The sequence below is a fragment of the Epinephelus fuscoguttatus genome, linkage group LG16, assembly GCF_011397635.1.
Source record: "Epinephelus fuscoguttatus linkage group LG16, E.fuscoguttatus.final_Chr_v1".
Classification (NCBI taxonomy): Eukaryota; Metazoa; Chordata; class Actinopteri; order Perciformes; family Serranidae; genus Epinephelus; species Epinephelus fuscoguttatus.
Window position 1 is genome coordinate 4883607 of NC_064767.1, and position 12977 is coordinate 4896583.

General features: G+C 43.1%; 1 protein-coding gene across 3 annotated transcripts in view; it reads left to right on the plus strand.

The window, feature by feature from the left end:
- atrnl1a (attractin-like 1a) overlaps positions 1 to 12977 on the plus strand; it is a 439798-nt gene that overhangs the window by 149392 nt on the left and 277429 nt on the right. The gene's annotated exons all lie outside the window — the stretch shown is intronic.

Below are 12977 nucleotides of genomic sequence, written 5' to 3' on the forward strand. Positions count from 1 at the left end.
CATGTTCATGTTTATTTTAGAGTGTTGAAGGTATTGGCTGTGGAGTTTTTTGGCGCTTCGAGCACCACAAGTGGAAGCTACTTTACAAAGATGGCAACAAAGATATGATGCAATGGTTGATGGTTGTACTGTCATTTTCCATTGACTCCAATAGAACTGACACCACACTCTGGCTTTAATGCAAAGATCGAACGCTGTCTCTAGCTATGTTTCCATCCAAAAGTGATTTGAATCATTGGGAAATGCATATTAAAACAAATACGAATCCTGTGTGTTTCCATTAAATGTACGGACTTTGGTGAAAACTACGAACTTGCGCGTGTTTTTCGCAGAACCGGAAACAAAACAAGTCTCGCATTCTTCTTCTTCTATGTTTTCTGGCGGTTGGCAACCAGCTTGTAAATGCATTACCGCCTTCCCGACCCGGAGTATGGATATCACCATGGAGAGAAGTGTGCTACATCAGACTTAATTCAAACATAACTGTTTCCATCCCCTGTTTTACGAATCAACATTTTTCCGAATCAACCAAAACCCGGCTAGAGCGAGTATATTTTAGTTTGTGTGAATCAGGGGATTTTAATTCGAATTTTGGCGTTTCCATCATAATTTTCCCATGCGATACTTCTAGATGCTCATCTAAACAGGCTGATGGAAACATGGCTACTGACATCATGACCTTTCCTTCTTTTAGGGCCTGTGTCCACATAGAGTTCTTCTTCAGCAGAAAAGCAGTGGCAGGGCGCTTCATCCGAGTGCTTCATTAAAAACACCCTCCCAGCTCTTTTTTTTTATGACATGCTCTGCGTTGGCATGTTTCTATGACAACAATATCTTGAATCCAACACTAGCTAGGTAGCTGATGCAAAGCTACATTAACAGAGAATTGACTACACTGTCAGCATCAAGTTTTAAAAGAGAAGAGTAATAAAAGTAGAACATTCAAGTGGCAGTGACGTCACCGGCGTCTTTCTGAAAAGTTCAAAAACCAGCATTCTTAAAAACAATGCTGCTTTTTCTCTAGGTGGCCACATGTGGCCACCAATCCCCCTCATTGGGAACAATTGAAAAAAGACACTGGTGCTAAGAAAAATAAGTGATGTGGACACAGGCCCTCATTATTTCCTTGGATTTTTATCTTCTACTGCAGCAACCTACCTTGTGTCAAGACAGAGACATTTTTATTTTCAAAAATAAAGAACAGGATATCTCTGGGAAACAAGTTTGCTGCAAGAAAAATAAAGTTTGTAGAGACTTTCCCAGTGTGTTTTGGATGAATACCTCTCTTTTAAACTATGTGCTGCCTTCACTTTTTGCTCTGAATTACTTTTAAAGGATTAATGAGTGATTAAAAACATGTCTCACCTGCTGCGGGCCGTCCACAGCGCTGTAATAGGCACAAACAACCTGATGGGGGCAGTGTTTAAAAGCAGTGAGTGTGGGCTGTGGTTTGTGTTGGTGTTGTGGAGCAGTGAAAAGGGAAACTACACGTGTTGTTTGGATGGTAGAGTGGTCTGCAGACAGAGACGGAGCAGCAGCAGAGTCTTGTTGTTCCTGGTGAACAGCAGAGGGGGAGATGTTGCTGATGCAGGCTCACACAGACACACACACACATGCTTCGTGTGTATCCGTGTGTGTTTCTGTGTGTCAGCAGCTTTGTTTTGCCTCATATGGAAATAATCGTAACAAATCCCATAGCTGCAATTGTTAACAACAGATTATATGTGTGTGAGCTGGATGATAAAAAGCAGAAGCCACGGGAAGATGGGAGTGTGTGTGTGTGTGTGTGTGTGTGTGTGTGTGACGTGAAGGCTCGGGGGGGCTGGGTGAGGAACGTATATGAGTGGGCCTGGATGGTGATGGGAGAGTGTAATGAATGAGTGAGTGACTGCTGGAGTGTGAGTGAGGTGGGGGGAGAAGTGAGAGGGAGGTGCAGTAACATCAGTCTCGCTGTGACAGATGTGCGTTTTGGCTTGGCGGCGGCGTGACATTAAATCGCTCTTAATCATTTTCTTATTTCCTGAGTTGACTGGTGTCTCCGTCCCTGGCGGCTTCTCACAGCGAGCGAGGCGCTGATAGATGCACGCCTCTCGTCGCCTGCGTACAGGACAGCCTGTGATGCACTTTCTCTTCTACTTTGCTTTTCTTTGCAGCATTTTCTCTTCTGTCTCTCCGTCTTTTTGGCTTTTTCTTCTGCTTTCTTTAACATCACCTGCTCACATTTTCCCCTCACATGTTCCACTCTGACACCTCCTTTATGCCTCCTTTCCTTTTATGGGTCATGCTATATTCGTTCAATTTATCTATCCCTTTCCCTCCTTTCATCCATTCTCTTCTCTCCTCATTTACTTCCCTTTCTTGCACTTCTGTCTTCTCTTTGTTCTTCCTCTCTGGTCATCTCTTCTTGCCTCCTCTCTCATCGCTTTTCCTTTGTTTGCTTTGCTTTTTCTTACCTCTCATCGTCTTTACTAGCATTTTTTGTCTCTCTTTCTTTGCTTCTTTCCTTTCCTTTTCTTTTCTTTCCTTTTCTTTCCTTTCCTTTCTTTCCTTTTTGTCCTTTCCTTTCCTTTCCTTTTTGTCCTTTCCTTTTCTTTTCTTTTCTTTTTTTTCCTTTCATTTCCTTTCCTTTCTGTCCTTTCTTTCCTTTCCTTTTTGTCCTTTCCTTTCCTTTTTGTCCTTCTCTTTTCTTTTCTTTTCTTTTCTTTTCTTTCCTTTCCTTTTCTTTCCTTTCCTTTCCTTTCCTTTCCTTTTTGTCCTTTCCTTTTATTCCCTTTCCTTTCCTTTCCTTTCCTTTCCTTTTATTCCTTTCCATTTTCTTTCCTTTCCTTTCCTTTCCTTTCTTTTCCTTTTCTTTCCTTTCCTTTTTGTTCTTTCCTTCCCTTTTTGTCCTTTCCTTCCATTTTCTTTCCTTTCCTTTTCTTTCCTTTCCTTTCCTTTTATTCCCTTTCTTTTCCTTTTTGTCCTTTCCTTTCCTTTCCTTTCCTTTCCTTTCCTTTCCTTTTTGCCCTTTCCTTCCCTTTCCTTTCCTTTTCTTTCCTGTCCTTTCTTTCCTTTTTGTCCTTTCCTTCCCTTTCCTTTCATTTTCTTTCCTTTCCTTTTCTTTCCTGTCCTTTCTTTCCTTTTTGTCCTTTCCTTCCCTTTCCTTTCCTTCCCTTTCCTTTCCTTTTCTTTCCTTTCTTTTTACTTCCTTTTCTTTCCTTTCCTTTCCTTTCATTTTTGTCCTTTCCTTTTCTTTCCTTTCCTTTCCTTTCCTTTTTGTCCTTTCCTTCCCTTCCCTTTTTGTCCTTTCCTTCCATTTTCTTTCCTTTCCTTTCCTTTCTTTTCCTTTCCTTCCTTTTTTGTCCTTTCCTTCCATTTTCTTTCCTTTCCTTTTCTTTCCTTTCCTTTTTGTCCTTTCCTTCCCTTCCCTTTTTGTCCTTTCCTTCCATTTCCTTTCCTTTCCTTTCTTTTCCTTTTTGTCCTTTCCTTTCCTTTTTGTCCTTTCCTTCCCTTTTTGTCCTTTCCTTTCCTTTCTTTTCCTTTCCTTCCCTTTTTGTCCTTTCCTTCCATTTTCTTTCCTTTCCTTTCCTTTCCTTTCCTTTTTGTCCTTTCCTTCCCTTCCCTTTTTGTCCTTTCCTTCCATTTTCTTTCCTGTCCTTTCCTTTCTTTTCCTTTTCTTTCCTTTCCTTTTATTCCCTTTCTTTTCCTCTTTGTCCTTTCCTTTCTTTTCCTTTCCTTTCCTTTCCTTTCCTTTTATTCCCTTTCTTTTCCTTTTTGTCCTTTCCTTCCCTTTCCTTTCATTTTCTTTCCTGTCCTTTCTTTCCTTTTTGTCCTTTCCTTTCCTTTCCTTTCATTTCATTTTCCTTTAATTTCATTCCTTATCTTTTCCTTTTTCTCTCCTCCCTCCCTGTGCTGACCACACACTCATCCATCCACCTTCATCCTGCTTCCTTCCTTTACCTTCTTTCACCTCTCCCTTCATTTCCTCCCTCCTTCACTTCCTGTGTACTTCCATCAGTCCCTCTTACAGTTCACAGCAAGTCTCTGTCCCAGATTTCCCCCTCTCCTCATCGTCCATCAATCCATTCATCCTTCTCTCCTTCTCCATCTCTCTTTATAAAAAGGACCACTACATTTACCTTGGGCTAAATGGCTGGGAGGCAATGATGTGTGGCCGATTAGAGGACTGAATGATAGAGAGACCGCTTCGCCTACCAGGGAGGGGAAAAGGCCTCGGCTCAGAGGGTTGTAGAGGAGAGGGGGAGGGTAAGGAGGGAGACAGGGTGAGAAAGGAGGAAACAGGCAAAGACAGAGAGAGAAAAAGAGATGTGGGAAGGTGTACAAGGTTAATATGGGTGGAGAAGGACAGTTGCCCTTGGACAGAAAGACGATGAAGGAATAGAGGAGAAGATGGGGGGATGAATAGAGGAAGAGACGGAGGACAGACAGAGGAGAAAGGAGTCCGTCCGTTCCCCTGTCCCTGTGACAGATGATTAACTAACCTTGTCAAATCTGGATGAAGTGTATGTGTTTGTGTGTCTGTGTGTGTGCGCAGGGCATTAGTTTACCTTTTCTCCGAATGTGCCGTTCACCTTGTGCCGCACACATACGAAATCAAACGCACCCGCTCCACCCTTCAGAGCTGCGGCTGACAACATGTTGGATGTGTGTTTAGACTTTCAGTCCCTCAGAGGAGAGCGTGCAATTTAGAGGCTGATGGGAAACCTGCATGTTTTCATGCACATCCTGGGAGTCTTTGTTGTGTTGAGTTCATGTCTGGTTTTTATTACAGCGGAGACAGAACGATGTTTTCTAAACATTTTTGTGTTCACATTCATCACTGGAATCGTTGTGCTAGAGTGTGTGCGCTGGCTCTGCAGAGAGAAACATCCGCACCTGGAAGTAGTGCAGCCACAGTTGTGTCACAGAGTGGTTGTGTGGTCTGTGGTTTGGTCAGCGGAGCGTTAACGAGAGAGTTGGAGGTGGATTTAAGCTGTGCCTCCTTGAAACTGTGACGTTGAGTCACAGTTTCAAGGAGGCACAGCTGATACCATGTGGACAAGAACTGTGCTCAGCTTGCGCTGCTTGAGTTTAGTGCTGAAGACATTAGTTGATCGTTTGTCAAGCAAATACATGAAACATTTGATTAGACTGTTTTCTCAAATCTGTAAATATATTTCTTTCCCCTGATGTATATCATTGTAAATGAGATATTTTTTTTGTTTTTTCCAGCTTAAGAAGTAATTTGAATATCACCTGAGAGTCTGAGAGTTTGTGGTCTGCATTTTTCACTACTTTTATGATATTTCATCGACCAAACAACAAACATTTGGTCATGGAATTTCCACGTCAAGGTACGATGTGCACCTGGGTGCATTCTGGGATGCTGTGTGAAGTTCGGCCTGTTACATGCATTGTCTTCTTTCAAAATATGTTTTTTTCTCATTCAAAGTAAACGCACTACGTCGGTACAACACCGTGAATTGACTTTTTTTTTCCTTCAACAACAAACACACGTGGTTGGGTTTAGAAAAAGAAGAACAGGGTTTTGCTTCTTAATCTAACAGGATGCAAACACCACTCTTCCAGTTGAAAGGTGGTGTTTGTTGAACCCAATTTCAAAGTGTTACCGGGTTGGCGGCAGCCATATTATGTTTCTGATGTCAGTCACAACCTGGTCTCACTCTGAAGTCTTGAAATACCGGCGCCTGGTCAGTTACTCCTGGCGTCAGACATCCATGAAAAAAAGCTGTCCTTTTTGCATTGGCATTGTTATCAGCATCGGTTATTAACGACGACCAGTGTTAACCAGGGCGGAAGTACGAGTAGGGCAGGCGGGAGGAGTGGTGCATAAGTCCAACAACCACCAACTTTCACCCGAGAGGCTGGGGTTCGCTTCTGAGATTCTAAAGCCAAACCCTGTTCTTTTTTCCTAAACCCAACCACATGCCTGTATTGGCTAAACACAACCAAGTGTGTTTGTTGTTGAAGGAAAAAAAACATTTGCAGTGTTGAACCGACGTAGTGCTTTTATTCTGAAAGAGATTGTATGCAAACTGTACATTAGCTGTGAAAAGAGAAGTGTATTTTGAAAACAGACAATGAGTGTGTTTACATGTACAGTTTAATTTCCTTTTCATTCAGAATGAAAGTTCATTCTTAGTAAAAGTGATCTTGTAAACACCTAATTCAGAATGAAAATGGTCAATGCGACTGAAAATTCAATCCGATGTAAGGGGCTGGAATATTCCGTTTCTAATTCCGAATGAAAGAACTTCTCGTACTTGTATACACTCATTCCTCTTTAAGTTCATTCCGCTCTTTCTGCGCATGCTTGTTTCCTTGCCCTTCTGGCACGATGACGTCTATAGCTCGCATAGCAACGGGCTGAGATAGAGCAGTCGGACTCATTGCACTCACTGGTTTCCATTCGCCACAGCACGGTCTTCTACCTCCCTTCTTCGAGCTTCTACCTCCCTTCTCCTCCTCAACAGACAAAGCATTAGCAGAACAAGGTTGTTGTTGTACTGCTGCTTCAAGAATATAAGCAAAACAAGCCCGAAAAAAGGCACTAAGAATGGCGTCGTCAAGCATCTTGTTATCCGGAGCGAGGACTACAGTGTTTTCTTCCGGTAAACGTAACACGTAACATCTGCCCCGCCCCCTATCCAATCAGAAACCTTCCCTGCCCCAAACCTTAAGCGGACCCGAATAAAAGCGATTAAACTGATCTCCGTGTAAACCCTCATTCGGAATGAATATTTCCCATGTAAACTACCTGGAAAAACTTTAATTCTGAATGATTTCATTCAGATTTATTTCATTCTGTATGAGAAGCCATCATGGAACCGCACCCAATGCGTGTAACAGGCTGAAGTTGACATCAATTCGTTAGTTCTTAGTCATCTAAAAAAAGGCCGACAAAGCTCGATGAGGTGAAGAGCAGAGACGTGCTGAATTTGCTGGACGACCAGATTTCTTGACTAACAGCGAGTTTCTACAGCACACATTTGTTTGCTCTGCACAGTGGGGGCATCGGTGAATAATCTGATTCCCTAGCAGCTGAATGTTAACAAGGGTTTTGGAATAATCAAAGTGCTGTAGGACACACACACACACTTCCCTGATCTCTCTCCTTAACATAACTCCTCTCAATCAGCTGGTTTCTTTTGTGCAAATGATCAAGCTCCTCTAAAGACCTTCATAAATGAGGCATATTTCTGCGAGTGCTCAGGTTTAGTGAGGTATCACCAGCAGCAGCAGCAGCAGCAGCAGGAGGGCGAGTGGGTTCCCACGCTGCCCTCTCAATTGTCTTCCAGGCAAAAGACATGGGCTTGTGTTCTCTCTTGTGCTTGTTATCTTTCGCTACCCGGTGCTTCGGCGTATAATGCTCTTCTGCCACCGGCACCTCACGCTCAACAGTTTTATTGCTTCCATAAATTTTGCATGATTCACATCAGTAGCTCCCTGTCTGCATCTCGCTCTGATACTCTATCTCTCTGTGCTCTGCCTCGCTGGCTCTGTCTCGCTGTCTGTGGAGACTCTCAGTCATGCTGGTCGTGTGAGACGTAGCAACACCACACAAGTCAAAGGTTGCTGTTGGGTCTCGAGGATGTTTTGTGGGGTTTCATCATTTCTTGCAGGTTCAGCTCAGTTCTTGTTTTTTTATTGGGTCACACAGGACGTGGAGTGTTCTTTGGTTTGTTCCAACAAGTAAAGGAAAGTATACCATGTGTAAATATATATGAGTTATCACTGGATGTGTCATACATTTATTTATTTATTTATTTATTTATAAACAGAGAGAGGAGCGCTTGACATGAACTGTGGAGGATGAGTTTTAGGTATTAGTTTTAGCTCGGGACAGCTGTCGTCTTTCCAGTAGAGCAATTCTTTTTTCCCCAGTGTAATCAAAACCAGACTAAAGCACTTTCAGTTAAATTAAGGAGAACCCAAGCTGACATTTGGAAAGTAAGACGTTTTTTGACTGTTACAAGTCATACTTTCACATAGACTCCAACCATCCTACAGGTGGGTACTGACATGTAAAAGTTACCCCACAGATGTACTAGTAAGTTAAACTTTTATAAATAAAGACATGAAATAAAATGGAAGTATTTTAAAGGTTCAGTGTGTAAAATTTAGGGGGAAACTTATCACGGTCAGCATACCTTCAGTGTTCATTGTGCTGGAGGTTTTTACTGGGAGCCGAATTGTCCACAGAGGTCTCTTCCTCTCCTAAACAAATGGATCATGGGATTAAAATGGGCAGAAACACTGACAAATCAGCTTCATGTTACAAATCAGTGTTTCTCAGATGCTGTTTGGCATTTCGGAGACTGGGGACATTCAGTAAGTTTTCACCAGGAGCTGAATTATCCACAGACGTCTCCTTCTCCCCAAAACAAACGCACCAAGTGATTTAAACCAGTAAAAACACTAAATAACGCAGGTTGGCATTACAGATCAGTGTGTCTGTGTTAGGGGCGGCTGTGGCTCAGAGGTAGAGCAGGTCGTCCTCTAATTGGAAGATCGCCGGTTGATCCCCGGCTCCTCCAGTCCACATTTTGAAGTATCTTTGGCCAGGATACTGAACCCTAAATTTCTCCTGGTGGCTGTATAATTGGTGTGTGCGTGTGAATTGTTCATGAGTAGCAGGTGGCATCATGTGTTACTGTATGTTCAAACCAGAAGCTTCCAAAGAGGCAAAGTCTCTCGTGGACGCCCAAGAAACACGACAGTCAAAAATATTTGTGGCAGCTTTGGTCGCTCATCACGTGAATCACTGAACGTTCGATTGTGCTTGTCAATTCAAAGGATCCGCAAAGCGACTACTGGCTTGAAAGCAGTGTAGTTGCTGCTTGCTGTTGTCCAGTCAAAAAGCTCATAGTTGCCAACAGAAAGTTATGTTTGGTCAATGAAAACAGAAAACGTATGTGATCCCATTCAAATCAAGCAAGGAAGACTTGCATGCTATGTCGCAACATTAGCCTGCAATTCTCTCCTCTGTTACTCACATCACACACTTCAAAACTCACCAGACCAACCAACTATGTCCGTGACGCGGTCCCAAGCCTCATTCTTTTTATTTTGGTCTCTGTAACCGAACAGCGACACATTATAAAGGACTGAGTGGGCGCGAACGCAATTAATAAACTTCTCAATATCCATTGTCGGAACAAGTGTGCTGTAGGAACCAGTTACATGGCTTGTTCTCTGGGACCTGCTTCATTGAGGCACGTCAGCAATCTGGTTGGTTGCTGCCGAACTGTGTCAGAGCTCATTACCATGATGTTCAACAAGTTTTTACTCCCCGCCGGACCGCTCCGGTCGCTTTGGTCGCCCAAGACGCACGGCTGATGACCAGGTCACCCCAGTCGCTGGGCTCTCATTGAACATGAATGACTTCCGCCGTTTTGGAATCTCTGGTCACTGTTGGTGTGAACGTACAGTTAGTCTCAGCCACCAGTGGGTGAATGTGTGGGTGAATGGGTGGTAGTGTAAAGTGTTCTGAGTGGTCGGAGACTAGTAAGGAACTGTACAAGTGCAGTCCATTTACCATTTTACCATTCTCTGACGCTGCTCATTGCAGATGGTCCTCTAGCTATGGTGGCTGATGTGAAAAGTCCCTATCTGGAGTCAGAGTTTGGTTTGTTTGTTCTGGACTGCTGTAGAAACACGGCGGTGCAACATGGCGATCTCCATAAATGAGGACCCGCCCCCTATGTAGATGTAAATAGGTGATTTTAAGGTAACGCAAACACAACAGTTTTATTTTCAGGTGATTATGCAGCAATTTTTTTTGAGTATTCCATTATATTTAATTTCTGCCAATATATCCTCCTAAATCCTGCACACTGGACCTTTACAGCTTGTTGTGAACAAAAACATTGTACTGCAGCGTGGTACGTTCAGTGGCCAATAATTTTGAACCTCAACTTTCACCTCAATAAGGTTAGGGTTACTAATGTTTAATGAACTATAAAGTGGAGGGCACGGTTTGTCGGGGCATGTTGTGTATACTACAAATCAAATGTGTCTGCAGTTATACATGTATACAAGTGCACTATTAAAGGAGCGTTACATTTGTTGTAATGGAAGCAAGCTAGCAAGCTAACTAAGCTAACTGCTGTCACCTCCCTGTCCAACAGAAAACAGGCCAACTCCTGGTCACTCCTCATCCACGTCCTCTCCTTCAGTGCTCACCGGTGAAAGTGAAAACCAATTCACTCTTGCTTTGAACCGAGCTTTGTCCTCTTGGCATTTTGCCACACTATATTTGTTTTTTCCTACCCTGTGATCACAACTTTTTACACACCATGCCCAAAGGTTGCAGCTCAGATTCGTCCCGAACACAGGCGAATAAGAAGAGCATAAGGAAACACAAGCAGAAGGCAGAGTCTCTGCAGATAAAAACACTGCCACACATTTCTCGTGTGTCATAAGTGATGACTGGGAGAGATTACTTTTGTGTGTCTATTCATTTGAGTTTATCTTCAAAATATGAAGACCTGTTTTACAAATACAGGCAGTATTAGATTGTTTTCTTGCCATCGCAACCCAGGCAGTTAGAAATAAAAACTCTGTTTAGTATCACAGGAGGTCACCTGTCAGGGAAACTTAAAAATAGATTTTAGCATTTGAACAAAGGACCAGTGCTGATGTTTACTGGTTAAGAGTGGTCTCTTATGTCCCAGCTGATTTTGTTTCACCCCTCCCCTCGTCCCTCTCTGTCCCTCTCCTTTCTATCGCTCTGTGTCCCTAATTTGGAGGTTTTGATGTACAGTCTGTGAGCGGGGTGCAACAGTGGGAGCTCTTTGTAAATTTGTGTTCAGCACAGGAGCTATAGAGATGTTGAGTGCTGTCTCTGCAAGAAACTGGCAACCCAGCAGCATCAACCAGAGACTAGGACAGACAGGACAGCAGGGTAGAGTACGTGTGTGTGTGTTTGTGTGTGTGTGTGATGGATCAGACAGAGCCAGCTGTTGTTGAGCTTCAGCACCAGTAGAGTAGCAGACAAGGGAAGCTGCCTGCAGAGTCACTCCATTCAGTCTTCTCTGTGGAGAAGCTGCCAAATCCACTCTCACCTGCTGTCCGTGTGTGTGTGTGTGTTTGTGCGTGTTTCCGTGTGTGTTTATGTACCTGTGGAGCCTTGTGGCGAGATTGCAAAATACCCAGCATTCTTGGCGGTATCCAGTCATCTTCCTTCTGGCAGCTCTATTCCTGGCATCTGACTGGTCAACATACGGGCGCATTGAAAAACCAAAAGACACACACACACCTACACACAAACCCACACACATACAAATGGCTCTGTGAATATGATTTTAAACGGCTTGTGGATCCTTTTTGATCTCCAGTCAGCTGCAGCTGTGACTCATGTCTTGTCTAGAATAAACCGCCGTCTCTGAGACTGCGTGCTTTCATTTATGGTTTGCATTTCACCAGCCTACAATTAATATAATGAGCTCCTATGGCCTCATCTCAGACAAGCAGTGCTGTTGAATTAAGTATCCCAGGCCGTACTCAGACTAATGTGACAACTTGCTCCACACTCGGCACAAATAACGCTATGTAGCCTCACACACACAGAACCATATTACAATTTTAAAGGTGATTTTGTTCTTGTCCAGACATTTTTTGTCTGTTTTAAGTGACTAGTGACATAAAAATAATAGTTAGCATGTTAGCCGTTAGCCTAGATACAGCAAGGGCGCATAGTAGCGTCAGACCTGTTAAAACGTAAGTGAACGGGCAACCTTCAAGTGCAAAGTTAGTCCACTAAACAAGCTTTTTTTCCACAAAGCCCGCCTCATATCGTTAGGATAAATGTCAGAGAACATATAGAAAACGACATGTAAACGTGTTGTCTTACCTTACCGGCGTGCTGCCATGTTTGTTTTCCATCTAGCTCTGCTTTCCAAAGCACTCTAGGCTAACGGCTAACACGCTAACTATTATTTCTATGTCACTTGAAACAAATTTAGGATGATAGGAGACAGGTTGAAATAAACCGAAATTTCCCTTTAACGAACTCAAATTAAACATCATTTTTGACGCACTGATGAAAGTAAGTTGAGGATGGTAAACTGGTGCTGTTGGTCCTAAAGACAGCTGCCTGTCACCTATGAATCATAATCACATTCACACAGTCGACATTTTTCAAAAGTCCCCTTCCCTCAGTGCGCCACTGGACCCTACTTTACTCCCCAGATTATGATCAATCACACGCTCATCTCCATGAACAATTTTTTCATCATCTTCATCATCATCAAAGTCACCTTCCACCCACTGCTGACTCCTGATTTTTCTTTGTCCGGTTCCACAGACGGGGCAGTTTGGTGCGATAAGAGAGGACAGGGCTTTATGGTGTGTTTAATGAGGGGACGGTGAGGAGGGGTCGAGGGCAGAGGGGGCGAACATGAAGTACAGAGAGGCAGGAAGTCCGTCAAATATGTGGGAACACACACGCTCAGTTATATTCGCACACAAAGAGAGAAAATGATTTCCATGTCTTAGAGACATCAAAGAGCAGCTGAATACAGTTTCCCTCCCTCAGCAGAATCTGATCAGTGAACTGTCGACCTTTAAATGTGACAATCTCAAAGTTTCAATCATTTTACTCACACCTTCAGTTTTCAACCCAGGTGGCAGAATAAATACTGGCATTGTATGTTTCTGCAAACCATGTTACATTATTGTGCAGCATGTATATTGAAAGTGTACATTTTCTTACATTTCAAAGACACAGCCTGTTACATGCATTGTCTGTTTTCAAATTGCACTTCTGTTTTCACAGGAAATGTACAGTTTACATACGGTCTCTTTCAGAATAAAAGCACTACGTCAGTTCAACACTGCAAATGGACATTTTTTTCCTTGAACAACAAACACACATGGTTGTATTTAGCCAACACAGGCATGTGGTTGGGTTTAGGAAAAAGAACAGGGTTTGCCTTTACAATCGTACGGGAAGTGAACACCGGCATCCTGGGTGA